This window comes from Ranitomeya variabilis, chromosome 4, assembly GCF_051348905.1.
Source record: "Ranitomeya variabilis isolate aRanVar5 chromosome 4, aRanVar5.hap1, whole genome shotgun sequence".
NCBI classification, from domain to species: domain Eukaryota; kingdom Metazoa; phylum Chordata; class Amphibia; order Anura; family Dendrobatidae; genus Ranitomeya; species Ranitomeya variabilis.
Window position 1 is genome coordinate 460,659,035 of NC_135235.1, and position 17,746 is coordinate 460,676,780.

The following is a 17,746-nucleotide window of genomic DNA, read 5'->3' on the forward strand; positions in this document are numbered from 1 at the left end:
GGATCCCAGTTTGTGTCTAGATTTTGGCGGACCTTTTGTGCTAAGATGGGCATTGATTTGTCTTTTTCGTCGGCCTTCCATCCTCAGACGAATGGCCAAACCAAGCGAACTAATCAGACCTTGGAAACCTATTTAAGATGTTTTGTTTCTGCTGATCAGGACGACTCTGTTACTTTTTTGCCATTGGCCGAGTTTGCCCTTAATAATCGGGCTAGTTCTGCTACTTTGGTTTCACCTTTTTTTTGTAATTCGGGGTTTCATCCTCGTTTTTCCTCGGGTCAGATGGAGCCTTCTGACTGTCCTGGAGTGGATATTGTGGTGGATAGGTTGCATCAGATTTGGGATCATGTGGTGGACAATTTGAAGCTGTCACAAGAGAAGGCTCAGCGCTTTGCCAACCGCCGTCGCTGTGTGGGTCCCCGACTTCGCGTTGGGGACTTGGTGTGGTTGTCTTCTCGCTTTGTTCCTATGAAAGTCTCCTCTCCTAAGTTCAAGCCTCGGTTTATCGGTCCTTATAAGATTTTGGAAGTCCTTAACCCTGTGTCATTTCGTTTGGACCTCCCAGCATCGTTTTCTATTCATAATGTGTTCTGTTGTGAATTAGACTTTTTTGGCTCCCTCTAGTGGTTACTAGTGATATGACTCTGGGATTTCCTTCCCTCTGTTTGCACCCAGCTGGGTCGTTACTTCAGGGGTGTTGCTATATAAACCTCCTGGAACCTTAGTCCAGTGCCTGGCATCGGTGTTATCAGACACATTCTGTTTGTTGGTCCTGGTTCGTGCTAAATTAAGCTAAGTCTTGCTTCTTTGTTTTTTTTGGGTTATTTGTTTGCTATCATTTTTGTAAAGCTTGTACTAAATGTGATTCCTGACCTTGCTGGAAGCTCTAGGGGGCTGGTGTTCTCCCCCCGGGCCGTTAGACGGTTCGGGGGTTCTTGAATTTCCAGTGTGGATATTTTTGATAGGATTTTTTGCTGACCATATAAGTTATCTTTCTATATTCTGCTATTAGCTAGTGGGCCTCTCTTTGCTAAATTCCTAGCTCATTCTTATGTTTGTCTTTTCCTCTTACCTCACCGTTATTATTTGTTGGGGGCTTCTATCCAACTTTTTGGGGTATTTCCTCTGGAGGCAAGAAAGGTCTTTCTTTTCCCTTCTAGGGGTAGTTAGCTCTCCGGCTGGCGCGAGACATCTAGGATCAACGTAGGAACGTTCCCCGGCTGCTGGTATTTGTGGTGCTAGGATTAGTTATATGGTCAGCCCAGTTACCACTGCCCTATGAGCTGGTTTTCTGTATTTACTGACTTAGCATTATTCCTGAGACCCTCTGCCATTGGGGTCATAACAGTATGCCAGGCCAATATTGAATGTTTAAAGCATTGCAGAAGTGGGATAATAAGAAAGGAAATTCTGAGTTTTTTTTTTTCCTTCCTTCTCTTCCTCCCCTTTACCTTTGAGTGGCGTGTGCTTGCTGCAGACATTAATGTGCAGACCTTGATTACAAGTGTTGACCAGCTGGCAGCTCGTGTGCAGGGTATACAAGATTTTGTTACCAGTAGTCCTATGTCTGAACCTAAAATACCTATTCCGGAATTGTTTTCTGGAGATCGATTTAGGTTTAGGAATTTCAAGAATAATTGTAAATTGTTTCTTTCTATGAGACCCCGTTCATCTGGAGATTCTGCTCAGCAAGTTAAAATTGTTATTTCTTTTTTGCGGGGCGACCCTCAGGATTGGGCTTTATCGCTAGCGCCAGGAGATCCGGCATTGGCGAATATTGATGCGTTTTTTCTGGCACTCGGATTGCTTTACGAGGAACCCAATCTTGAAATTCAGGCAGAAAAAGCCTTGCTGGCTATTTCTCAGGGTCAGGATGAAGCTGAAGTGTATTGCCAAAAATTTCGGAAATGGTCCGTGCTTACTCAGTGGAATGAGTGTGCTCTGGCCGCAAATTTCAGAAATGGCCTTTCTGAAGCCATTAAGAATGTGATGGTGGGTTTCCCCATTCCTACAAGTCTGAATGATTCTATGGCGCTTGCTATTCAAATTGACTGTCGTTTGATCCTCTGGTGGTGTTGTCTGAACAAACACCTGATTTAATGCAATGTGATAGAATTCAGACTAGAAATGAACGGAAAAATCATAGACGTCAGAATGGGTTGTGTTTTTACTGTGGTGATTCTACACATGTTATATCAGCATGCTCTAAACGCCTAACAAGGGTTGTTAGTCCTGTCGCCATTGGTAATTTGCAACCTAAATTTATTTTGTCTGTGACTTTAATTTGCTCTTTGTCTTCTTACCCTGTTATGGCGTTTGTGGATTCAGGTGCCGCCCTGAGTCTTATGGATCTGTCATTTGCCAAGCGCTGTGGTTTTGTTCTTGAACCGTTAGTAAATCCTATTCCTCTTAGAGGTATTGATGCTACGCCATTGGCGGAAAATAAACCGCAGTTTTGGACGCAGGTGACCATGTGCATGACTCCTGAACATCGGGAGGTGATTCGTTTTCTTGTTCTGCATAAAATGCATGATTTGGTCGTTTTGGGTCTGCCATGGTTACAGACCCACAATCCAGTCCTGGATTGGAAGGCAATGTCTGTGTCAAGTTGGGGCTGTCAGGGAATTCATGCTGATTCCCCGCCGGTGTCTATTGCTTCCTCTACTCCTTCGGAAGTTCCTGAGTATTTGTCTGATTATCAGGATGTATTCAGTGAGTCCAGATCCAGTGCTCTGCCTCCTCATAGGGACTGTGACTGCGCCATAGATTTGATTCCAGGTAGTAAATTTCCTAAGGGAAGATTATTTAATCTGTCAGTACCTGAGCATGCCGCAATGCGTTCATATATCAAGGAGTCTCTGGAGAAGGGGCATATCCGTCCATCCTCTTCCCCTCTTGGTGCGGGATTCTTTTTTGTGGCTAAGAAGGACGGATCTTTGAGACCTTGTATTGACTTTCGGCTACTGAATAAAATCACTGTAAAATTTCAGTATCCTTTGCCTCTCTTGTCGGACTTGTTTGCCCGGATTAAGGGTGCCAAGTGGTTCACCAAGATAGATCTTCGTGGTGCATACAACCTTGTGCGCATTAAGCAAGGTGATGAATGGAAGACTGCATTTAATACGCCCGAAGGTCATTTTGAGTACTTGGTGATGCCTTTTGGGCTTTCTAATGCTCCCTCAGTATTTCAGTCCTTTATGCATGATATTTTCCGGAAGTATCTGGATAAATTTATGATTGTTTATCTGGACGATATTCTGGTTTTCTCTGAAGATTGGGACTCACATGTGGAGCAGGTCAGGATGGTGTTTCAGGTTTTGCGTGAGAATGCCTTGTTTGTTAAAGGCTCAAAGTGTCTCTTTGGAGTACAGAAAGTTCCCTTTTTGGGGTTTATTTTTTCCCCTTCTGCTGTGGAGATGGACCCAGTCAAGGTCCGAGCTATTCATGAGTGGACTCAACCCACGTCAGTTAAGAGTCTTCAGAAGTTCTTGGGTTTTGCTAACTTCTACCGTCGTTTTATCGTTAATTTTTCTAGCATTGTTAAACCTTTGACGGATATGACCAAGAAAGGTTCTGATGTTGCTAACTGGGCTCCTGCAGCCGTGGAGGCGTTCCAGGAGTTGAAGCGCCGGTTTACTTCGGCACCTGTTTTGTGCCAGCCTGATGTCTCACTTCCCTTTCAGGTCGAGGTGGATGCTTCTGAGATTGGGGCAGGGGCCGTTTTGTCACAGAGAGGCCCTGGTTGCTCGGTAATGAGACCATGTGCTTTCTTCTCTAGGAAGTTTTCGCCTGCTCAGCGGAATTATGATGTGGGCAATCGGGAATTACTGCCCATGAAGTGGGCATTTGAGGAGTGGCGTCATTGGCTCGAGGGTGCTAAGCATCGTGTGGTGGTCTTGACTGATCACAAAAATTTGATGTATCTCGAGTCTGCTAAACGCTTGAATCCTAGACAGGCCCGCTGGTCATTGTTTTTCTCCCGTTTTGACTTTGTGGTCTCGTATTTACCAGGTTCAAAGAATGTGAAAGCTGATGCTCTTTCAAGGAGCTTTGTGCCTGACTCTCCTGGAGTCACAGAACCTGTTGGTATTCTTAAAGAAGGAGTTATTTTGTCAGCCATTTCTCCTGATTTGCGACGTGTGTTGCAGAGATTTCAAGCTGGTAGACCTGACTCTTGTCCACCTGACAGACTGTTTGTTCCTGATAAGTGGACCAGCAGAGTCATTTTCGAGGTTCATTCCTCGGTGTTGGCAGGTCATCCGGGAATTTTTGGCACCAGAGATCTGGTGGCTAGGTCATTTTGGTGGCCTTCCTTGTCACGGGATGTACGGTCATTTGTGCAGTCCTGTGGGACTTGTGCTCGAGCTAAACCTTGCTGTTCCCGTGCCAGCGGGTTGCTCTTGCCCTTGCCTGTCCCGATGAGGCCTTGGACACATATTTCCATGGATTTCATTTCTGATCTCCCGGTGTCTCGGGGTATGTCTGTCATCTGGGTGGTATGTGATCGCTTTTCAAAAATGGTCCATTTGGTGCCTTTGCCTAAGCTGCCTTCCTCTTCCGATCTGGTTCCTGTGTTCCTTCAGAATGTGGTTCGCTTGCACGGCATTCCTGAGAATATTGTGTCTGACAGAGGATCCCAGTTTGTTTCCAGGTTCTGGCGATCCTTTTGTGCTAGGATGGGCATTGATTTATCGTTCTCGTCTGCCTTTCATCCTCAGACTAATGGACAAACTGAGCGAACTAATCAGACTCTGGAAGCTTACTTGAGGTGTTTTGTTTCGGCAGATCAGGATGATTGGGTGACCTTCTTGCCGTTGGCTGAGTTTGCCCTAAATAATAGGGCTAGTTCCGCTACTTTGGTTTCGCCATTTTTCTGCAACTCTGGTTTCCATCCTCGTTTTTCCTCGGGACATGTGGAGCCTTCTGACTGTCCTGGAGTAGATTCTGTGGTGGATAGGTTGCAGCAGATCTGGAATCATGTGGTGGACAACTTGAAGTTGTCACAGGAGAAGGCTCAGCATTTTGCCAACCGCCGCCGCGGTGTGGGTCCCCGACTTCGTGTTGGGGATTTGGTGTGGCTGTCTTCTCGATTTGTTCCTATGAAGGTCTCCTCTCCTAAATTTAAGCCTCGCTTCATCGGTCCTTACAAGATATTGGAAATCCTTAATCCTGTGTCCTTTCGCTTGGATCTTCCGGTTTCGTTTGCCATTCACAACGTGTTCCATAGGTCTTTGTTACGACGCTACGTTGTGCCTGTGGTTCCTTCTGCTGAGCCTCCTGCTCCGGTGTTGGTTGAGGGCGAGTTGGAGTACGTGGTGGAGAAGATCTTGGATTCTCGTCTCTCCAGGCGGAGGCTTCAGTATTTGGTCAAGTGGAAGGGTTATGGTCAGGAGGATAATTCCTGGGTGGTTGCCTCTGATGTGCATGCGGCCGATTTGGTTCGTGCCTTTCACGCTGCTCATCCTGATCGCCCTGGTGGTCTTGGTGAGGGTTCGGTGACCCCTCCTTAAGGGGGGGGGTACTGTTGTGAATTAGACTTTTTTGGCTCCCTCTAGTGGTTACTAGTGATATGACTCTGGGATTTCCTTCCCTCTGTTTGCACCCAGCTGGGTCGTTACTTCAGGGGTGTTGCTATATAAACCTCCTGGAACCTTAGTCCAGTGCCTGGCATCGGTGTTATCAGACACATTCTGTTTGCTCCTGTTTGCTGGTCCTGGTTCGTGCTAAATTAAGCTAAGTCTTGCTTCTTTGTTTTTTGGGTTATTTGTTTGCTATCATTTTTGTCCAGCTTGTACTAAATGTGATTCCTGACCTTGCTGGAAGCTCTAGGGGGCTGGTGTTCTCCCCCCGGGCCGTTAGACGGTTTGGGGGTTCTTGAATTTCCAGTGTGGATATTTTTGATAGGATTTTTTGCTGACCATATAAGTTATCTTTCTATATTCTGCTATTAGCTAGTGGGCCTCTCTTTGCTAAATTCCTAGCTCATTCTTATGTTTGTCTTTTCCTCTTACCTTACCGTTATTATTTGTGGGGGGCTTCTATCCAACTTTTTGGGGTATTTCCTCTGGAGGCAAGAAAGGTCTTTCTTTTCCCTTCTAGGGGTAGTTAGCTCTCCGGCTGGCGCTAGACGTCTAGGATCAACGTAGGAACGTTCCCCGGCTGCTGGTATTTGTGGTGCTAGGATTAGTTATATGGTCAGCCCAGTTACCACTGCCCTATGAGCTGGTTTTCTGTATTTACTGACTTAGCATTATTCCTGAGACCCTCTGCCATTGGGGTCATAACAGTGTTCCATGGGTCGTTGTTGCGGAGGTATGTGGTGCCTGTGGTTCCTTCGGTTGAGCCTCCTGCCCCTGTGTTGGTTGAGGGTGAATTGGAATACGTGGTGGAGAAGATCTTGGATTCTCGTATTTCTAGACGGAGGCTTCAGTATTTGGTTAAGTGAAAGGGCTATGGTCAGGAGGATAATTCCTGGGTTGTCGCCTCTGATGTTCATGCGGCCGATTTGGTTCGTGCCTTCCATGTGGCTCACCCTGATCGCCCTGGGGGTTTTGATGAGGGTTCGGTGACCCCTCCTCAAGGGGGGGGTACTGTTGTGAACTCTGTTTTCGGGCTCCCTCTTGTGGTCACAGGTGGTATTGTGTGAGCTTTGTTTTTGGGCTCTCCCTGGTGGCTTTGTTTGTTATCTTGCGGGTCTGTGGCTGGATCAGCTGCCTCGTTATTCACTAGGGAGGTTCCTATTTAGCTCTGCTTCACCTCCACTTGTTGCCGGCTGTCGATGTATTCAGTTCTATTCTGATTACTCCTGACTATCTTCGTTTTCTGTCTCTTCATGAGAAGCTAAGTTCTGTTTGATTATTTTTTGCTCATCTGTCTGCAATATGATTTCTGTGTATGATGAGTTTAGTCCAGCTTGCTAATATGTGATTTCTTGCTGCTGGTAAGCTCTGGGGTACGGAGTTGCTTCCCCCGCACCGTTAGTTGGTGCGGGGGCTCGAGCAATCTCTGCGTGGATATTTTGAATAGGGTTTTTCATTGACCGCACAGTTCCCTTCCTATTTTCTGCTATCTAGTGTTAGCGGGCCTCATTTGCTAAATCTATTTCATCTCTGCGTTTGTGCTTTCCCCTTAACTCACCATTAATATTTGTGGGGGGCTTTTCTATATCTTTGGGGTCATTTCTCTGAGGCAAGTGAGGACTTACTTTCTCTCTAGGAATAGTCAGTTTCTCAGGCCGTGACGAGACGTCTAGGATTTCCAGGTAACGTTCCACGGCTACCTATAGTTGTGTGCGGATAGGATCAGGTTGCGGTCAATCCAGTTACCACTTCCCCAGAGCTAGTCTTCGGTTTAGTTTCCTAGCTAGTCAGATTTGCGATCCTTGCCACTAGGATCATAACAGTTGTCTTCTTAAAGGAACCATGATAGCTACGTATGTACAGTCATGGCAAAAGTGTTGGCACCCTTGAAATTGTTAGAGACAGTGAAGTATTTCTTCCAGAAAATTATTGCAATTACACATGTTTTGTTACACACATGTTTATTTCCTTTCTATGTATTGGAACAGCACAAAAAAAAGAGAGAAAAATAGGCAAATTGGACATAATTTCATACAAAAAACCCCAAAATGGGCTGGACAAAATTGTTGTCACCTTTCCAAAAATGCTGGTAAACAACTTTGTTTCAAGTTTGTAATGCTCATTCAAACTGACCTGTGGCATGTAATAGGTGTGAACATTATGAAACCAGATACAAGGGCGAAAGTTGACTTAATGTTTGCATTGTATGTCTGTGTGTGCGACACTGAGCATGGAAAATAGAAGGAGAAGAGAGCTTTCAGAAGACTTGAGATCCAAAATTATTGAAAAATATCACCAATCTCAAGGATACAAGTACAGTTCCAGGAATCTTGAGAAACAATTTTTATCTGCCATCCAGATTAGCTACAGTGCCGCGTGTTTTAAACTTTTTGATTATGTTTCACACCGTGGACAAAGGAACCTAGGCTTGGACATCATCAACCAAGTCACCATGGCTGGAGATTGAGCCGATCACCGCTACATAATAATATCAAGTAGTTAATCAAAACCATACCATTTACTACTTTTTATAAGGATTATAAATCATACTGCTCCTATTATTCAACTTTAAGTATATTTAATAAGTAGATGTTCCTTGATCAACAGCTCCTTCCACACAATGTATGACACCCCCCGTAAACTCCACACAGTATGATATCCTCACAGCTCCTCACACAGTATTATACCCTTCATATAAGTATGATGTCCCCACAGCTCCCAATACAGTTTTATGGGCTCACAAAAAAGAAATCCCAAATGTTTGTCTCCCACAATGATGATGTACTCTTAACCCCTTACACTGCAAGATGTATTCACAGCCCCTCACACAGCATTATGACCCCCACACAATCATGATGTCCCTATGGTCCATCCCTCACAACTATGATGTCCTCACATGGTAAGATGTAACCAGAGCCCTTCACTCAGCATTATGATTGTTAGTGGTCGAGTTCCCACCGCTGAACAAGGGGAATCTCAAACCATGTCTGCTGCAGTCTCCCATTCCCCTCCAGCCGCAATGGACTCTGCTCAGCGGAGATGTCGGTCCCAGCGTCTGGCTCGCCTGATACTGTGCGGATGGTTACTGCTGCCTTTCCAGGCTCTGTCATTGTAACTAGCACTATTCCTCGGCGAGCAGATGCTTTTGGGACTAAGTCCTGCTTTTCTGCTACTGAGCATGCCCAAGGGACGACCTCTCATTGGAGGTCGGGGGTTACATGCGCAGGTCCTGTAGCAGCTTCCATTGGTCCTCTTGAAGGTCCTGAAGTTGCTGCAACTATATAAGGTTTGCATGGCCGCACGGCCATGCGCTAGTAGCAACTATGTTACGTGTTCAGCGCCAGTGTGGTCTTATGCATGTGGTTTCAGGGTTCGGCTGAAATAATCCCCTAGAATACCGGCACCTCTGGTGAGGAGTTTTGTATGTATGGATTCAGGGCCCAGCTGAAATAAGCCCCTACAATACCGGCACCTCCGGTGAGGAGTTTTGCGTGTGCTGTTGACTGCATGACCACTGTACGCTCTTGTTAATAGCTGTGTTCCTCTGTGAGGATAACAGGGCACAGCGTTCTCTTGTCATAAAGCGACTCTGTGAGGTAACAGAGTTCACTTATACCGCCATATAGTTCCGCCTGTTTTCTAGCAGCAGGTACTCTCCTGCACGGTGGACCCCGGGTTGCGAACGCACCTACTACTACTAATATATATATTCGGTGCGTTCCGCCAACCCTAACAATGATGTCCCTACAGCCTCTCATACTATGATGCCCCTACAACCCCTTACACAATATTATAAAAACAAGTATGTACTGTATAAATGTAGCCTAAAATGTAATTACGAGATATTTCCCAAAGTGGAACAAGTGAACTGTGTTCCAGTAACAAGACACAACCTGTTGGAAATTAATGCCAATTATTATATTAATGATCATTCTGATTGAATTGGTAATCACAGTCCATACATAAGTACATATGCATAAAATTTATGTTGCTAAAATTAACTCTTTGCAGTAAAGTATGCAAAAATGTCTGCAATGGTAAATGACGCTTGTCAATAATAATATTCCTTTTTTTCCTTTATAATTTGTCAAATACTTTATTTTATAGTATATCACAGAGAAGAAAAGCAAAAAGAAAACAGAAAGCAATAAGCATCTTATACATGTCTATCTTACCAAAAGGGGAAAAACGGTATTCTCTCCCTATAAAAATCCACTCCACACCTGTCTCCATTTCTCCAGCTGTCTTTAACTTTTAACTAAAGATATTCCCTTTATTTTAAATCTTTAAATATTTTGAGTGTGTATGAAGTAAGGGGGAGATTATTCTTAATGAACATTGCAATTGAAAGCTGGATCGTCTTTTCTTACAACTTTACTTTTAACCCCTTCCCAACATGGCCAATTCCCATTTTTGCATTATCATTAGGTCATCTCCTTTTCCATGGGTTATAACTTTTTTATTTTTTGCCTGCATAAATGTATGGAGGTTTGTTTTTTATGGAACAAGATGTACTTTTGAATGGTGTCATTGATTTTACCATATAGTATACTGGAAAACAATTTTCAAAAGCATAGTAGAATATTTTTTCTCTCCTCTTTCCAACAAGTCATTTTTAGTATTATTGATTTTTTTGTTTTGTCCTATATGATTTGTAATTATGTAAGTTTTATGTATATTCATGATTTTTAAAGCCTGTAGGGTATTATCAAGCAATAACATCAGTGTCTGTCTCTTTAAAGCACTGAGCGTGGTATGCATTTTGTAATGAACTGATAAATGGGACGGATCGTCCCTGATACACGTTGTGTGTTGAATAAATCAACTGCTCTTATGTGACCTGAGTGGTTCCTGACTCAGCGTGGCACCTTGTGGATCTCCACCGCCCACCTTTCATCGTTCTTCACTGTATCAAGGCTCTTCCGGACCACGATCATTCACCACTGGCATCAGCGTTGTGCATGGCATGCACAACTACCAGAGGTGAATTGAACACCTTTTTGACAGTGGCATTAAACAGGTTAACAGTAGCTGGCAAAGCTCCGCTCCACCCGCAGCTTTTAGAGGCATCCTGGCTGCTATGCACAGTCATTGTCTGCTGGGTACATGTGCTGAAGATGTCAGGAAGTGGTTAAACCAGATTTTCACATATTCTCTAACTCTTCATACAACAGCTAGTGTAAAGGAAAAAATACCTTTAAATTTTAACACAATCATTAAAATTCCAAGAGGGGTAAATAGGATATGTTATTAAACGCATGCAATGAAGCAAGCTATTAAAGAGGGTGTCCAATGGCCAAAGACATTGTATTCAAAAAAAGATAGAAAATATATTCCTACATTGCTTACCCAAATACATCAAAGGGCTTGTTCACATGACCGCCTTTTCGGTCCAAGTGTTGTCCATAAAAATATTGGACAGCACTCGCACCAATGTTATTCAATCGTGCAGTAGATATAAGCTTTTTTTTCATGTACCATATCTGCTTGTGGAAAAACAAATCACTGCATGCACTAGTTTCAGATGAAACTTGCCCATTCAAGCCTATCGGTCCACATATAAACAGATACCATACGTATAGACACGTATAGCATCCTATTTTTATCAATACATTGCCGTTCTGTAACATAGGAAACTGTAATTGTTCCTGGAAATTTTTAATAGATGCGGCTGTAAAAAGAAAAAAAACAGATTGCATATGAATGACAAATGGAAAAAAAAATCATCTAAGTTTTCCCGATGAAATGCTGATGATTTTTTATACGGTTGTGTGAATCTGGCCTAATTGTAACGTGATTCCCCTTCAATTTACCTCTTTTGTTTCTGGTTCTCAGAATTATGTTTGTCATTCTCATCAGTCATTGTTTTGATCTGATACTTGTATGTCTCATTGTTATACATTATTATGTATATGGCTCATCTGATATAATTCTATTTCCTTCTGTTGGATCATGTGTAAAACCGGTTTATAAAATGTAATTTTATGAGAAAAAAAAATCAATGAAGGGAACTTGTCATATCATTCATTCTGCCCAAACCACATAGATAGGCAGAGACCTGTCAATCATGCAGAATCTGGCCGAGAGTGGCCAGTGGTGGACTGCCTAGATTTTTAGTCTTCTTTGTCACCTCATTCCAAGCCCCTTTTAAAGTGTGTTTTCTCTGAAATACTTAAAACATGGGTATTTGTAATCAAATTGTGTGGAGTACCGTGAGGCATCATACTGGGTGTGGGGGTTGGGGGCTCAGTCATACTATGGGGGAACGGTCACGACTCATGACCATTATACTATGTATGGGAGTTGTGTGGACCATCATGATGTGTGTAGGTTTTATGTGGGTGTTGTATTGTGTGTTGGCCAGCATACTGTGTGTGGGGGGCAGTAGTGGTCATCATGCTGTATGTTGTGGGTTGTGGTGGCTATCATACTGTGTATCTGGAGTTGTGGTGGCATCATACAAAAGGTAGGTCTGTGGGGTAATCATAATATGTATGGAAGGCAGGAATGACCATAATACTGTGTGGGAACTGTGGTGTCAATCACACTGTGTTTGGAGGGCTATAATGGCCATCATACGGGGTATGGGAGTGCTATGGTGTCCATCATACTGTGTGTAGGGGGCTGTGATGGCCATCATAGTGTGTTGGGCAAGCTTTGGTGATGCGGCTGACCACTAACTTCCTCTTGATTACTTATACATTGGAAGGCGGGGACAGTGAGGCTAGCGCTGATTGGGTTTCCTCTTGATTACTTATACATTGGAAGGCGGGGACAGTGAGGCTAGCGCTGATTGGGTGCAGGGCTCACATGACATAGCCACCTCGTTTGAGCCCAAGGGATACAAGTACTGACACCTCTGGAATGGCATTAGCAGGGGAGGTGAGTATAGGTGTTTCTATTTTAATGGGGGAAACATTCATATTGAAAAGAGGTTGTCTTAGTAGTGATTGTCCTTTAATGATCAGTATAGTGGTATTATTACTACTGTGGATGCTGTTAATATTTGGTTTTGCATTGGTGGTATTTGTTTATTGTATTGCAATATTATTTTCTGAAAGTGTTTCTTTAATGTGGATTAGGGTGTGCTACTGGCTGCAGCTAACTGCGCGTGGGAAAATTTTCCCCCTCCACCATAAACCGGTTCTCACACAATTTTGCTTCTCAATTGTGGGGCCATTGGCCTGCTGCGTGTGAGGTTCACCCATGCGACCAGATGACTAGAGTGGGAATAGCATGATTATATTTTTTCCACTCTTCACTGCCTGCAAGTTACAACTTCAAGATCATTGAAAAAGTAATACCAAGCCCTACAATGTACTGCCTTCATTAAGAGAGGCATTACCTTTAATTTTGTATTATCAGTATGGACTACCAAAATTCTGTCCCTTACAGGAATGTACTGGTAAAAGGTTAAAATGATATTCCTTGGATCTCATTGGTCATTCAGTGTGTCCTAACAGTAAAATGATTAAACTTTGCATTTATAATGTACTTAAAAAAATATTTTTATGTGCATGGCAGTGTTAATTTTTTGGTGCTACTGGATCTGTCCTCCAGTAGGTCTTGACCCTTCAGTTGAGAATACACTGCTCTCCCTTTCCAAGAAGACTGCACATGCACAGTTTGCCCATACTCACTCACATGACCAAGCATGCACAGTGTTTGCCCATCCTCAAATGATCGAGCATGCACAGTCTGCCCATACTCACTCACATGACCGTGCATGCACAGTTTGCCCATCCTCACATGATCGAGCATGCACAGTCTGCCCATACTCACATGACCGAGGATGCACAGTTTGCCCATCCTCACATGACCGAGGATACACAGTTTGCCCATCTGCACATGACCAAGCATGCACAGTTTGCCCATCCTCACATGACCGAGGATGCACAGTTTGCCCAACCTCAAATGACTGAGCATGCGCACTTTGCCAATCCTCACATGACCGAGCATGTTCAGTTTGCCCCTTCTCACATGGCTGAGGATGCACAGTTTGCCCATCCTCACATGACTGAACATGCGCACTTTGCCAATCCTCACTTGACCGAGCATGCACAGTTTGCCCATCCTCACATGACCGAGCATGTTCAGTTTGCCCATTCTCACATGACTGAGCATGCACAGTTTGCCCATCCTCATATGACTGAGTATGCACAGAAAAGACCACTGGATTTCCCTGCTTTGTCTGGCTTCCCTGAACTTACTTTGTGCCACTTGGCTCTGTAACAGTTGGCTCCAAATGGCACACAGTGAAAGCAGGACACAGAAGAAGATCCTCCTAAAGTGCTTTGCAAAAAAAAAATCCATTTGAGCAATCAATTATGTACCAGTGAATGGAGGATTACTTGGAACAGTAGCTCACAGAGTGAGTCAGGAATCACATGATAGGAATAACAGGACTGCCAAGTTTTCTGTAAGAAGGAAGATGCACAAACTGTAGGCAAGGGATGACACTACATAGAAGGAAATCACGCGGTACATGATATGTTTATTTGTGCTCTGAGCAGTTTCAATATAGAAGTCAGGAGTGTGATGTTATTTTGATTAAATCAATAGATTGCAAGATCTGTAGAATTGTTATCTCATACAATTGCTTACTAAAACAAACACGTCAAAAGAATGACAGGTTCATATTAAAAGTACCTCTTTTTTATTGTGCTCCTACCCCACCATTTCACAACAGAAATGATTAATTGGGGAATATGTTTTCTATTTCTAACAAACTTTGAACTTATTGTCTAAGATATTACTCAGCAAGACAACCTCTTTAATAGATGTAAGAGATGTAATAGATGTAGAGAAACTCCTCACAGGGAGATAAACTGTTAAATTGAAGAGAGAAAATGTAAGATAACAGTAGTCCAATTACCAAACTTATCCTGTCATGTTCCTCCACCGCAGATGTTCCGTTGGGGGTTGTAGTACCGGCGACGGCCGTGGTAGCATCCACAGATGGGGTCCCACAGACGACAGACCAACCTCTGGCGGCAACGGGCTGTCTCCGGTTTTACCCGTTGAGCCACTAGTCCATGAGCCTGTGCAGCTAAAGTAACAAGAGCTGCAGCAATCCTGGGGTTAATCATGGGCTGATGTGCACTGTCTGGCAGAAATGACCGCGGCTTACTGTCCTGTAACCGACCCTCGCTTCTCTGCACGTGCGCGGTATTAGCTGTCACTGGGCGTGTGGCGCTCTCTACACTTATTTTCCCGCTAGTGGTACCGGGAGATGTCAGCTGCAGTCCACTGCAGCACCAGTGCTTGGGGTGCGGAGCGCGCTGCTCATCCTCCTGCACTCTCCCTGACAGCGAGAAACTCTCTGCCACTTTGCAAACTTAGCTTCCAGTACACCAGGGCCCCTCCTTCTGGGTCCTGTCCGGTCCCCTATTACTTCCTGCAGGCAACATGGAATGCAGCCTTGACAGCTCCGGACCCGGCTCAATACAGGTACCCGCAGTCCAGTCTTTCTTCTTACATAGACATGGGGAGAAAGGTGGGAAGTCTCAACGTAAAGTCCAGATTCTAAGAGGTTGCAGGAACGGAGCTGGAGGGTGCCGATCCGCTAGTGAACACGGCACTGATGTGCAAAAAGCAAGGATCAGTAGAAAGCACTCCATCCAGGTAAAATTCAAACCAGTTTATTTAGTCCATAAATAAAAGAAAAACTGCATAAAAACAAACTGACGCGTTTCTGGTGTAGGGTGCACCCTTAGTCATAGGATGTCAGAAAGTGAATGAAGAGAAACATTTATAGGAGGGATAATCCAATCACAAGACAGATAATGATTGCATACCAAATACAGCAGGTGATCACAACATGACAAACAAACTACAAGTGCAGCACTCCGTTAATAAATGTAGAACAAATTGTTTTTACAGTACATTAAGTTGGCGAACTTAGTGCTCAACCGCAATATCCAATACGCCTCACTCATCATCCAAGTTCTTTTCCCAGTCCCTTTCACCCCACTAAATGGGGAATCTACTTTTTCCAGCCCAAAAAATGCAATGTGTGAAATACCACCTTTGTGGGTGCACACAAAATGCTTAGTCGCTCCGGAATGGGAGCTATTGTAGCAGATGATATTAGATATATGTTCTGCATTTCTTTTTTGTTGCATAGTTTGGTTGCAGAAGAAACTTGTGAGAGTAGATTATATGGGGTATTTCAACTTTTAGCTACACAGGAAATGAGGTACATGCATCAGCTTCTTAACACAGCATGACAGGAAGTCTGAAGGATCTCTTACCAGAGAGCAAGTGAAACCAAAGTACAACAAGTATATGCATTACATTCAACTAAGCATATTACAGTAGCAACATCGCCATCTACTGTCAGAAAAGTGTAAACTCTTCCTACACACAAATAAGATGCGGGGGCGGGGGCCGCTGACCATGTGATGTGTTGGCTGCGCTACATTGATGATGTTTTGTTTTTTTGGCGCGGGACTGAGCGACAGCTTGGGGATTTTATGGCTGTGCTCAATTCGAACCCATTCAATATTAGATTGACCGGTAAATACGATTTGAATTCAATTGATTTTTTGGACATTTGTCTAAAGGTGGGTTCGGATTTATCAATTGAGACGGATGTGTTCCGCAAAACGACGGCAGTGAACTCTTTGGTTCACGCTACATCTGGGCACAGCCAAGCCACGATCAGGGCCATCCCGGTCGGACAGTTCCTCTGGATGAGGAGGATCTTCTCCACTGTTCATACCTTTGAACGGCAGGCAGATGATTTGAGAGAACGTTTTCAACAGAGGGGATACAGTAAGCGGTGTGTTCGGTACGGGTATAATAGGGCCAGGAGGACTCCACGAAACCAATTGTTATATAATAAGAAAAGAAAAGATGAGGTTGATGGATCAATCCAATTTATATCGGAATATAATCATGAGTGGGATAATATCAGATCCATTCTGAACAAACATTGGTGTATTTTGAGTACAGAGCCCTCCTTGGGTCCGTTTCTGTCCGACCGTCCATTAATGACTCCACGTAGGGCCAGGAATTTAAAGGACCTTTTTGTCAAAAGTCACTATACGGCGCCAACCACCAGCCTGTTTGGTTCAACACGACCTGCTAGGGGATGTTACACTTGCGGCCACTGTCTTGCCTGCGCCAATGTCCTGCGCAGTGCCTCCTTTCACTCTGCGGATGGTAAGAGGGAGTTCCAAATAAGGGAGTACATTTCTTGCAGTAGCAGAAATGTAATATATTATGCCACCTGTAGCTGTCCATTGATATACGTAGGTTTGACATCTAGGGAACTCAGAGTGAGAGTGAGGGAACATGTGCAGGGCATTGGCACGGCCAGGACAGTGGAAGATATATCAGAGTTAAAAACTATCCCCAAGCACTTTAGGGAGGTCCATAATTGTGACCCAAGAGCTTTAAAGTAAGGGGGATAGAACTGATCCATGCTGGAATGAGAGGAGGTAATATTAAGCAGCTCCTCGCTCAGCGTGAGCTGAAATGGATAGTCACCTTGGATACAGTTAGACCAAATGGTCTCAATGAGGCCTTGAATTTTGCCCCATTCCTAAAATAATAATGATAATTATGGTATTGAGTTTTATGAATATCCCCTCCCCCGTGTTTTTTGTTTCTTTTGTTGTGTGGTATTTTCTTATCATGTTTTATTATTATTGTTTTTATCTTGGTATTGGATTTAGGATATCAACTGTGAATAGAGTACTCCAAGACATTTCTACCAAATGGTCACAGTTACGGATAATGGATGATCTCCACACATATGTTTCTTATTTATATTTGTTTATTGTGATTGTTTACGCTATTAATTTTGTGGCCGTTCTAAGAATACATAGTTATGTGGGTCTGGGGGACTGAGGCCGTGGTGCGCGTGCGCCCGCTTGCTTCCTTCCCTGCGCCTCTTGTGTTTGGCCGCGGTGCATCTGTGGCCAGCGACTAGGTTGTTATGGCAACGCCATGCTCCTGCTCGCTTGGCTTCAGGCACTGGCCGGACCGGGGGGGCGGCGGGGTTGGCGGCCGCGGGCGCATGCGCCGTCTATACACGGCCTTGGAGTTACCCGATCATGTGACCATCAGGTGACCAGGGAGTTCTGGGATGGGATAAAAGGTCCTAGCTAGACAGGAAGAAACAACTCCCCTTGAAAAAGCGAGCATACTGATAGCGAAAC